Source organism: Carassius carassius, chromosome 41, assembly GCF_963082965.1.
Source record: "Carassius carassius chromosome 41, fCarCar2.1, whole genome shotgun sequence".
In the NCBI taxonomy this organism is placed as follows: Eukaryota; Metazoa; Chordata; class Actinopteri; order Cypriniformes; family Cyprinidae; genus Carassius; species Carassius carassius.
Genome location: NC_081795.1, coordinates 11,311,087 through 11,322,837, shown reverse-complemented (window position 1 = coordinate 11,322,837; position 11,751 = coordinate 11,311,087). Strand labels below are relative to the sequence as shown.

The following is an 11,751-nucleotide window of genomic DNA, read 5'->3' as shown; positions in this document are numbered from 1 at the left end:
AAAGAAACACAGTCCCATGGGATGCTCACGGTTAGTCTTTCCCTTGTTTTTATGCCCTAGTAACAATTACACATGAGGCATGAGCACGTGTGTTAAATGAATGTTGTCTGATGGTATATTTTCTCTTCATTTTTCTTACAGTTTGAAGTATAAACAAGTTAAAACAAAAATACACTTAAATTTAAGAATACATCCTCTGCAGTCCTGGTAGTGTTTGGCTTTTTTCATTGATTCTTTCGCCAAGTTACTTTATCAGTTATTTTTCCGACAAGTCTTTATCAGTGAGCCACTGAATCCTTTAAACAATTTCTTTTAAAAATCAGTTCATTGATTCATTCTTCGATTAAAACAAATTTTGTTATTTTAAAACAAATCACTGAATCATTCACTCAACTGATTTGTTCAGAATCAAATACAACTAATTGTGTGTTGCTTTGAGACATGCAGCAGTTGATAATGTTGTTGCTTTATTTGTTGGCAGAACAATATTGTGTCTAAGATAAAATATTGCATAAACACACACGCACTCAAAAGTTTGGGGTCAGTAAGGATTAATTCAATTAATCAAGAATGACACTAAAGATTTGTGTCACTACAAAATAATTATTTTTCAAATAAATGCTGCTCTTTTGAACTATCCAACAATTAATCATGAAAAATGATATAAACGTTTTTACCTGCCATATTAATAAATGTGTTTCTGAGCATCATGTCAGCATATTAGAAGGATTTCTGAATAATCTTCTGACGCCGAAGATGTAGCTTTGCCATCACTAAAATAATCAACATTAAATTAAAAAAAAGAGTAATAATTTTTCACAATGTTAATATTTTACTGTATTTTTAAAATCAAATAAGTGCATTATTATATGAGACATCTTTCAATAAACTTTACCGACCACAGACTTATGAATGGCCCAGTGTAGTGTATGCTGCATTTATTAATCATTTCAGATTATTCAAACACAATATGAAAAACATTGACTCACAAAGAAAAAAAAAAGAGAAAACTTTTTTTCAACCTCAATTTAACATACTATTCACCCAAAGTCCAGTATTTCCCAGTGATGTAAGCAGGAAACTGCTGACCTAGAAAACGAACATCCATCTCCCTGGACTTTCACACAGAAAACCTGACGTTACTCCTCTCGTGACAGTGAGAATGATTTCTATAAATGTCCCCTGTGAACACGTCCCTTGTGTATACAGCACTCTTTAACACCACTGCTTATTTGTAGTAGGCCACGCTTAAGATTTTCAACACAGTATATCAAAACTTTGCACGGCACACTCTAAATTTAAAACAGGATCCATGTATGACATCACAGGTGTTAAAGAACTCTCACGAGGCCACTAATATCTTCTCCTGCATCAAACCAACAAGCACTCAGATACTAACAGGTGAATTGTGTTAGTGCTCATTAGCACAAAACACCATCTGCTTTTCTAGCTGCCTGTATATTCCTGTTCTGGGAAATAGCAAGCTCTACCCCACTACCACCACCACCCCCCGACCCCTCAATGCTGGGGCAGAGTGACAGACAAAAGCCGCTTTGTCAAAGAAACAAGATACTTTACATGTGCTACCAAAGAGAAAAACAAGCCAGGTGATTTTTTTTTCTTATTTTTGTTTTAATCAAAACCAAGAAGAACATTGTGTGTAATTAGTGTTACAGGACCCTGTGTGCCTGACAGATGAGAGCTCAATAGCTTGTTTTGTTCCACTCAGGGGGCACTATGTGGCAAGAGGACAGTACATTCGATCATGGCAGTAATTGCATGAGCGCTGTTGGCAGTAATTCATGCTGTCATAATACGAAGGGAACGGCACCTATTGCACTATATAACAACACATATAGAGCCATGTTATGAAGTCACTTCCCAGCAATCTCAGCTAAAGTCTTACATTACATGTACATTACATGGACGCAAGCTGAATGAACAATAAGACATAGATATACCAACCAATATGACAGCAGCTCCCAATGCTTGTTTTCAAGGCAGATTTACAATCATTTAATTGAAATAAATTAGTCTTCTGAGCAAAACTGGCATTTAAAGCACAAACACTGACTCACTGTGAAATAGTAGCCATCTGTGTTGTTTGAAAAGCCTGCATTTTTGACTGGGGATTTATATATATATATATATATATACTGTAAATAACGAGTTTTGGCAGGTTACATGTGTGATGCAAAGAGAGTAAAAGATCAAACTTGGTAATTAAAATATAAATATGACAGGCTCATAACATAAGACATGGAAAATAGAGTTGCAAAGGGACTTTACTTTTCACAAATGGTAATGCAAGATTTGCAATTGCGATTGGATTACGTCACATTTTATGCTTATGAAAATAGTCCAGAATATTCTTCCATAGATTAACACTTTCAACAGTGGGTGAGTAAATAATTTTTCATTTACACAGTTTCACTAACATAATTTTAACTTTCCTTTCAAGTGCTTCAGCTAAGAAACTGCTCGAGTAAAATGAGTAAGTCCTGGGAGAACATATTTTTAATGTGCATGATTTATTCATCTACATTGGTTTCTACATTATTTGTCAAATTTGTTCTCTGCTTGAATTGCCTAATGTCCTCTGCTTTTCTAAACTCATGAGCTGGCTAAAAAAAGCATATGAATTCATATCTTCTCACCTTTATGAATAAGCAAAAGGTGTGTGGCCACTAGTATTTTCACCAACAAAAAGTCAGTTATTTCTATGTTTTGCTGTAGTTTGTCAGTAGTTAATATCAGTTTACGTTTCCAAACATTATTTTTGCCATTAATTGTAATAATCCAGTGACATTTTTGTATGTACAAGGAGTCTGACAGCAGACAGTGCTCCACACCGAGATCTGATCTCACCATCATCAGTCTGGAATAACATGAAGAAACAGAACAAACTGAGACAGACTAAATCCAGAAGCCAACACTCTTCAAGAAACTTACCTGCAAAGCTACTTGAAAAACAATACGCAAGTGCACCTAAAAGCTTTTTTTTTAGTGCATTGTGTGGTAAAACCAAATGTTGATTTAATTTAGTTAATAGAAGTTAATTAATAAAATCTATGTAATTTATTTTGATGGCATCCTCTCTTTACAGCATTTTTACACAAGTGCAATCATGGTTTATTTAGGTAGAAGAAAGTGACTGTTTATTAACTTTCATATTAGAGATCTGCCCTTCCTGACCATTCTTCAGAGTAGTACTTTATCGCCTCAAAAAAAGTAAGTTATCAAACTGACTTGTGACCTACATAAGGAGCAGTGTTTCTTTCTGTGCTGCGTGACAGAGATAAAACCCTGTTACAGCACTTCCTGTGGGGCACGGTCACTGTCAACTGCCATTTCATTAACCCAGCATATTTAAGAACTATTCAATGAATCTCTCATGTGCACAAGTGCACTTGTGCCACTAATATGCACATGCTACTTCTCCTTAAACAAACCCACACAACTGCACTCACATTCTCATGAACAACGCCTAATCTTATCTGAGCCCCTGGATCCCATTTGTTCTTTTATTTGTTTCAGTTGGAGTTATATGTGTCTTTGCTAAAGGATGCTTCAGGGTCTTCCCCACTGACTGTGTGCAGTTCTCTCTCACTCCCTCCCACGGAACAGAATGAAAAATGAGACTCCCCTTTTTTTTTACTTTCCAGGACGAGAGGACAATTACTCTAGTAGGACAAAATGTGAACGCAATCAGATCTGCAATGTTTTAAGGTGGTGTGCGTGAACCTTCAAGGCAGTAATGAACTAATGGGCCTTGTGCTCTGCCAAAAATGTAGAAGAGTGAATTAAGATGTGCTTTATGGAAAAACAAAGCGACTGGTATCAAATGACCTGAATGCATTCAAAACTCTTCTTAGGTGTCCACAAGAGCAGAGCGGAGTGAAAAAGTTATTTAGGCATTTCACAAGTTACCTTTGGCACCAAAAATGTATACATTTGGCCACACCAAAAAATGTATGAATTTAATTGCTTTATCTCCCTTCCTTCAACTTCCTCTGAGTTAGTCCAAAAGCAGACTGATATTTCCATTATATTATATGCTGAGTTGAGTGCAGCAGATTCCAGTTAAAGCGCAGTGTAGCACTGATCCCTGGGATTAAAGCATCAGAACTGGAGACGGTGGTGATTTCGTTAGTTGACTAATGATGACAGAGAAGTTAGGGTTGAGGACAGCTGGTTGAGTCCAAGGTCTTTCTCATGTTTTGCTTCAGCTTCGTAAAAAGGCCTGTGGGATTCAATTGCTCCATCATTTGACTGTGTGGGGATTTCCACACTGGGCAGGGTGGAGCTGAATTCTGACTCGCTTGCATTACTGCAGCAAGCACACCGTTGTCACCAGAGGTGGGTAGAGTACCCAAAAACTGTACTCAAGTAAACGTAAAAGTACTTCTAGAAATATTTACTCAAGTAAAAGTAAAAGTACTAGTCTTGAATAGTTACTTGAGTAAGAGTAAAAGAGTATCGGATAAAAAATCTACTCAAGTAGTTAGTTACTAGTTACTTTGGGTCATATATACTGAGCCTATTTTTATTTAGATATATAGATAAAATGTATGTAATGTATGTGTGCGTGTATAAATGTATATATTTCATCAGCCTTTACTCCAATTTATGTAATTTATTATAAAACCCTGTCTGTTTACTTAAGTAACAGATATAGGTGTCATGCCATAACATATTTTTAATACGACTGACTTTATATTAAATGTGAATTTAACATTGAAAGTTAATGTGATATAAATATTGCTACTAATCTTTCATTGTTCAGAAAGAGAGCAAATAACATTTACATTATCAAAGATCATTTTCACTGACAGTCTAGATTTCAATCACTCTCAGAAACTCCCATTAAATCACTGAAACTGTTAACACTGTGAAATCAATATCTTAATTAAAGATTTGTACACACATCTGCACTTTGTTGTTTCTGATGAGAGAATTCGCCAGAAAGAGGTCTCCAGTCGGCGAGCGAGTGAAGGAAGCACCGGCATTTTAGCGATGACTCATCGGAACGCCTCTGATTGGACAATGCTTTAATAAGCTCAAAAGAATCATGTGTGATTGGTTATAATGCGCAGCGCTGTAAAAACACATCTATATCTGGCTCAGCGCCAGCAAGCAGTCACAGATCAGAATTTAGCAGCTGATGACATGACTTGCTGAACGTACTCGCACCGGTGTGATTGTATTAAAATTAAAAAATCTTAATCGGCTATTTTTTGTCTTTTGGAAGCTGCATTCAACTTGACTCCCCTCTGTTATAAGCCACCTACAACAAACTAATGTCACAGTGGTATCGTGTACTGTAATCGAATGTAGCCCAAGTTATTACCTGTTAAACAGTAGACAGCACACGAGGTGTTCATCTAATAAGGATCTCCATCGCTAGCAAATAATAGCCTTTGCAGATTTGCTTTCAATTCAGTGCAGTTCCAGCCACGTTTTCAACGCTGCTGATGTTCTTAAATGTTACAACTCTGAGTGAACCACTTCAGACGCTCAGCGCGTGCGGCAGGGATCTGAACGACTCATTCAAACTGATTCATGAACCAATTCACTCGTTTGCCAATTGGTTTGATCAAGCCTTTGAACAGAATTGACTCAAAAGAATGAATCATTCGCGAATGGGCATCGCTCATTGCCCAGAGAAAAGTAGACGGCGCGTTTGGAATAAACTGAAGCATTTATAACGTTTATTGCATTAAGATTAAGTAACGAGAGGAGCGTCGCCCACAGTAACGAAGTAAAAGTACAGATTTTCCCCAAAAAATTTACTCAAGTAAGAGTATAAAGTACCCAACTTTAAATATACTCCGAAAAGTATTAGTTACCCCAAAAAATTACTCAAGTAAATGTAACGAAGTAAATGTAACTCGTTACTACCCACCTCTGGTTGTCACTGTGTAATGAGATCTGCGTCACAGGCTTACACTTTTAATGGATTTATTGCATAGTTTTTAGTCTATGTGCCATGCATGATTTCTTTGCAAGAATATTTTCGGTTTACTTATGAAAATGCACCATATTTACACTACAGTAAACCATCCTTGAGAATTTGTTAACAGGTGAAGCAGCACATTTTGCATGTTTTCATGATTACCCTATTGCCATATTTTAATTATCATAATGCAAAAAAAGATGCCACTTACTGTAATGGAAATAGATTTATGTTTATTATACTGATTTATTTAAAAGTATTTTTACATTTCAGTCAAATTGTTTGTACTGCTAGCCAGTAAATGTATCAATAAACTGATCAAAAGGGACAGTAAAGAAGATTTCATTGTTACAAAAGATATTATATTTCAAACAAGGACGTTTTTTTCTTTCTATTCATCACATCCTGAAAAATGTATCACGGTTTTCATCTCTTTTCAAAAAGAATGGTAAGAATGAATAATAAAATGAAATGTTTCATATTTATTCAAAATAATATTAGAATGATTTCTGAAGTATCATGTGACACTGACGACTGCAGTGATGGCTGCTGAAAATTCATTTCCATCGCAAGAATAAATCACATGTTAAAATATATTAAAACAGTTATTTTATTGTAACAAAATTTTATTACTGTATATTTAATCAAATAAATGCAACCCTGATGAGCATAAAATACTTATTTCATTAACATTAAAATAAGAAAGAAGTTTTGAATATTACATAATTGTACCATTTAGTTTTAAAGTATTTCAAGTTTTAAGAATATTAGAAAAAAAAAATCAATATTTGAAAGATGATCTTGTACTGTTTCCATGAGATTTACTCTCTGTGTAATATCCTTGAAGAATGATTTGCCAACAGGGAATGATGTAATCCATTCCAGTGTAATGACATTCATCAATGTAAAATATCACACTGCAAAATTAATTATTCCAAAGTCCTGACAAATTTATACCTGCATTTGTTCCCATGCACAGCACACTCACATGGACACCAATTAAATCACCCCATGTCTTTGCACTTAATTTGACACATCATTTAACCCTTTTTCTCATTTGATAGATAAAGGAGAAACGGAGCCTTTTAGCTTCTTGTCTGTACCCTTATGCAACCACCATTCAGAGACCCTTTTATTGGGCATCCTATTGATCAAGAGAGGCAGGAATTGAGTTTGGTTCAAATCAGTGAGCAACACAAACACAGCATGAACCAATGGGCCACATGAGTATTGCATGGCTCCTCTGCCTGCCAGGTAACAGGAGTTGACAAAGGCTGAAGCACTTTACTAGAGACTGAGTGAGCAGGAGTGCTTTTAAGAGCTTTGAATGAGGGGTCATTAGCGCCTGAGTGACTTCATCAGACCAGACCGTTTTAGCTGCTGCGTTGAGGAAGATAGTGTGCTTTAGTGCGGACATGAGCAAACACAGCACTGGGAATGGCTCTTTTAGCCTATCAACTAGAAGATTAGAGCAGACCTCAACCAACACAATCTAATAACAGCTGCTTCCGGCCTCACAGGTGTTCGATGCCTGAGCATGGCCAAAGCTGGGAAATATCATTATCAGTATCAAATGAGAGCACAGGTTCTTCTATATTGAGATTTGCAGTCAGTTGCATGCTTATTATGAGGCAGGCAGGAAGGAAATGAATAAGTGGATTCATTATTAAAATAAACATGCCTCCAGAGGGTGTTTAAAACAGCTTATAATAAATGGCCAATCACTATCGAAAGGTGCCTGCACACCTTAACCAACAGCCTGGGAACAAATTCATCCATTGAATGTAACGATTGACTAAACTGTTTGTGTGATTTAGGCTCAGATGGTGAGCACTCTGAGGGAGTATGGCCTCTTTTAAATGCCAGATGTGTCATTCATAGTCTCAGTGTGTCACATTGATAACAGAAACATGCTCCAAGGCCTGCACTCGGTGACGACACACAGAATGCCAGCGCTGAGGTCAGTGCCAGTGCAGATGAAATTTCAGGACCAAATAAACAAGCATCTCTGTATCAACACTAGATTATCACTATGAGAGATCTGCTAATCAAAATATGGAATTGCCGGTCTTTGGCACACCGCATCACTGATTTAATTTTAGCAGCTGTCAAATACAGTCTGATAATGTCATAGTTATCAAATTGTTTATCATATTATCATGTTACAGACATGGCTCAACGAATCCAAAACATTCAGCGATTCAGTAAATAAGAAATAGTGAAATAGCACCATCTCATGGCACACATTTGATCATAAAATACAAATATTTTGTTAGTGACAGACATTATAAAAAAAAAAACAATAAAATAAAAAATACTTTATCATTTATTTAGTTAAGGATTCATATTTTAACTTTTAACCTATTAATAACTTCTTTTACACTATTTTTACATAATGGCTATAGTTATTGATGCACATCTCTGCTTAAAAATAAAGGAAAAAATGTATCCCCGGGGTTAAAATATACGTTTTTGCAGGGTTGCCTTGGTAAAATTAGCACTTTAGGGGCTAAATATCACGTTAATGGGATTGGGGTTGCTTCAAACCGCGGACATGAAAAACAACCACAGACTTGGTTTACTTTATTACTTTACTTGGTTCGATTCCCCCGGGAACACGTTAGGTAAAAATTGATAGCCTGAATGCACTGTATGTCGCTTTGGATAAAGAGTCTGCTACATGCATAAATTTATGCCCACCCAAAATAATAAAAAAAGGTTTTAGAGAGAAGGTGTATACAGGTCATTGTATGTGTGAATTGCATTTGTTATTCTTAAGAGCCCATCATTTAAAATGTATAAAAAATATATTTTATAATAAGTTCACAGAAATGAACTGTATGGCCAAATGTATATGTGGAAATGAAGTCCAATGAGAACAAGTGAGCTTTTCACAAAAGCACAGTGCAATTATTTACTACTGTATGAGTGAGGACAAAAGCCATACCTGCAATAAATAACCTCAACTCACCTGGAAGCAGTTGACTTTATCTTGTGCAGAACTAAGCAAGGAGTTCTGTTTGCGTGTCTTGAGCTCAATCAGGACCCGCTCCCCCTTCTGGTTATATATGAGTTCATCAATGACCCCATGACAAAAACACCTTCGTGCACACCAAAGACAGGAAACTCTCACCCACGTTCTCCTGAAACAAGATGTTTGAAAATTAAATGTTTAAAATTGATCGGAGTACAAAAACAGCACCTAACACTATATTAACATTGTCAACTAACCCGCTTCATAAAGCGGTATCATGTGCAACATATTGAGAAGTTTGATAGCTTCTGCATCTTCTCTATAGTCCAGATATCCACAGGGACAACGTCCTAAATCTCCCGTTCTGGAGATTAAAGTTATGGATCGGATTACTGAACATGAACAAGATATTTTGCTGCACTATATTCAAATGTGTATTATAAACATCAGTGTTCACCTCTTGATAAATTAATTTCTTTTCCGATCTGCAGCTTAGCACGTTGCATTTCCTTTCTCTTGACAAATGGCTTTAAAAGACTGTAAAGAGTCTTCATCTCACACCAAGACAGGTCACACAGGAGGATCACACTCAGATGCCACTTGGAGAAGCGTTGCATTGGGCTGAAGCTGTTTCCATCGAGGCTTTCTCTCTTTAAACCCCTCACATTTTCTGTTTTTACGGTTTCTTGTCCCATAGCCTCTTCATTCTTCCTGAACAGAAGAACAACGTCACGTGACAAAAGCACAAGAAATAACAAATGCTGCAGTTCAGCAGAATAACTTGGGTTCCATGTCTGCACACAATACCCGACTTGTGCACTGATGAGGTGGACGCACAGGGGCTATCAAAGTTCACTGAGTGTTCACCATCAATTTCACTACTGAGAGGACACTGGGGCTTTCGAAAGACATAAAATACTTTGTTTATGTGTATAAATTTTAACAACAATGTACAAGTTTTGAGTGGAAAGACAGACAGGTAAAAATATACAGATGATAAGACAAACAAACAAACAAACAAACAGAAACAAGATACACAACACGACAATGCCATCCTGTGTCCAGAATTAGTAGTATTACTACAATCACAACTATTGACCAAAATTATACAATATTTTAGGTGAGAGCAGGGGCGAAAGTACAATTTTTCAGAAAAACATCATTTTAAAAAATAATGTTGTAGACAGAGATATATTTCTGCTGTGGCCAGTAACTCAGAAGTGTGGTCTATCAATACCAGTTGGTATTTTGTAGAAATGTAGAAAGACTTCAGTATAATTTCACTTTGAACATACGTTGCACATTGTTACTTTCGACCCCATCGGTTGGGACGAAAGTAACACAACAATATAAGCTAGATTTTTTTCTGTTACTCTTATTTTTCTTAAGTATACCTGATTGTGACCTTGTTAATATGTAACTGCAAACATATTTTGTCCTTTATCTTTGCAAAAAAATTATTAAATTACATTTTCATATTTTCATTTTAAATTTAAGTTTCATCAGATGTCTCAACACCTGACTGTATTTTTTTATTGCCAATTTCAATGTATTTTTATAAAACATTTTTTTCAACAGAATGTACAATATAAAAATTTAATTACATTAGCATAATAAAAAAACCTCTAAACATAATGTAACAGTAGGCCTATTTATGTTTCCATCCAGTTGTTTTTATTTATAAATTGAAAGTTTGCATTAAAACATCTGGAAACACTGCAAATTCATAGGTGGAGGTGTAAAGGCTAAGATATGGCTAAAACCTAATGTGAAGTAGCAGCTGCCCAGAGAGTGATGTTCCTCTATGTCAGAAACGCCCTCTCAAAAACATCTGGATAAAACCATACCTCTGTCTGTCTTTCTGAACCTCACTCAGACATATTCTTTTGGTATAATATGACATAAACATTTTAATAAATAATGCAAGACACAGAAATTTACAATGCACTGGAACAAAATAAATACTTTTTTTCACTGTAGCCCCTACCGATGCGTTGTTGCTCATCGAACAGTTGTTGTGAAACAAACACATCCATCTGAAAACGAAACTAAAGTTTCAAACCATTATATCAACTGTTTCAGGAACATAATTGTTTGCATTATTTGGTATACGACATGCTCGAACATTTCTCTACAATGTCAATCCCCCTTCAACACCTTTAAATGCATTCGATATGGGTCTTCCTCACTTGTTTTTTTTCCCTCCCCCTTCAACACCTTTAAATGCATTCGATATGGGTCTTCCTCACTTGTTTTTTTTTTCCTCTCCTGTTTACGTCTGATATCAATGCCTCACACTCCATCCCAGTAGGTGACGGAATATGCACCAAAGCTGATTTGCTAACCGCCATTAAACGTTAAAGAAGAAGAAGAAGAAGAAGAAGAAGATTGGTATAAAAAATGCAACAGTGAGGCACGGAAAGGAATGGCGTTTTTGACGTCCGGTAGTTAGTTGTAGTTCTTCCCGTATTTAAATAAAAATGGAAATTAACATTTGAATGAAACAACGATCAAGAAACACTACTGTGAATCAAAACACGTCAGATCAGACCATCATTGCCATATTAATACAGGTGGGTAGTTTAACTAGGGATTATAGGAAAGATGCTGTTATAGCCGCCATCATTACAATAATGTAACATATGATGATCTAAATCGAATCTCTTGGCATTTTCATTCCGGTATCACGGGAGGGTTAACCCTTAAGACACTTCAGCGAAAAACAACACTAGATGAAACCCCCATAACAGACAAGAGTGTGTATAAAGCCCAAAACAACACATAAGATTATGAGAGATCTGAAGAACAAGCCTGGAGGACA

General features: G+C 36.1%; 1 pseudogene; it reads right to left on the bottom strand.

Moving 5' to 3' along the window:
• Window positions 1–8,918: 8,918 nt before the first annotated feature.
• LOC132123055 (exonuclease V-like) lies at window positions 8,919–11,281 on the bottom strand (annotated as a pseudogene).
• Between the last annotated feature and the right edge of the window lie 470 nt (window positions 11,282–11,751).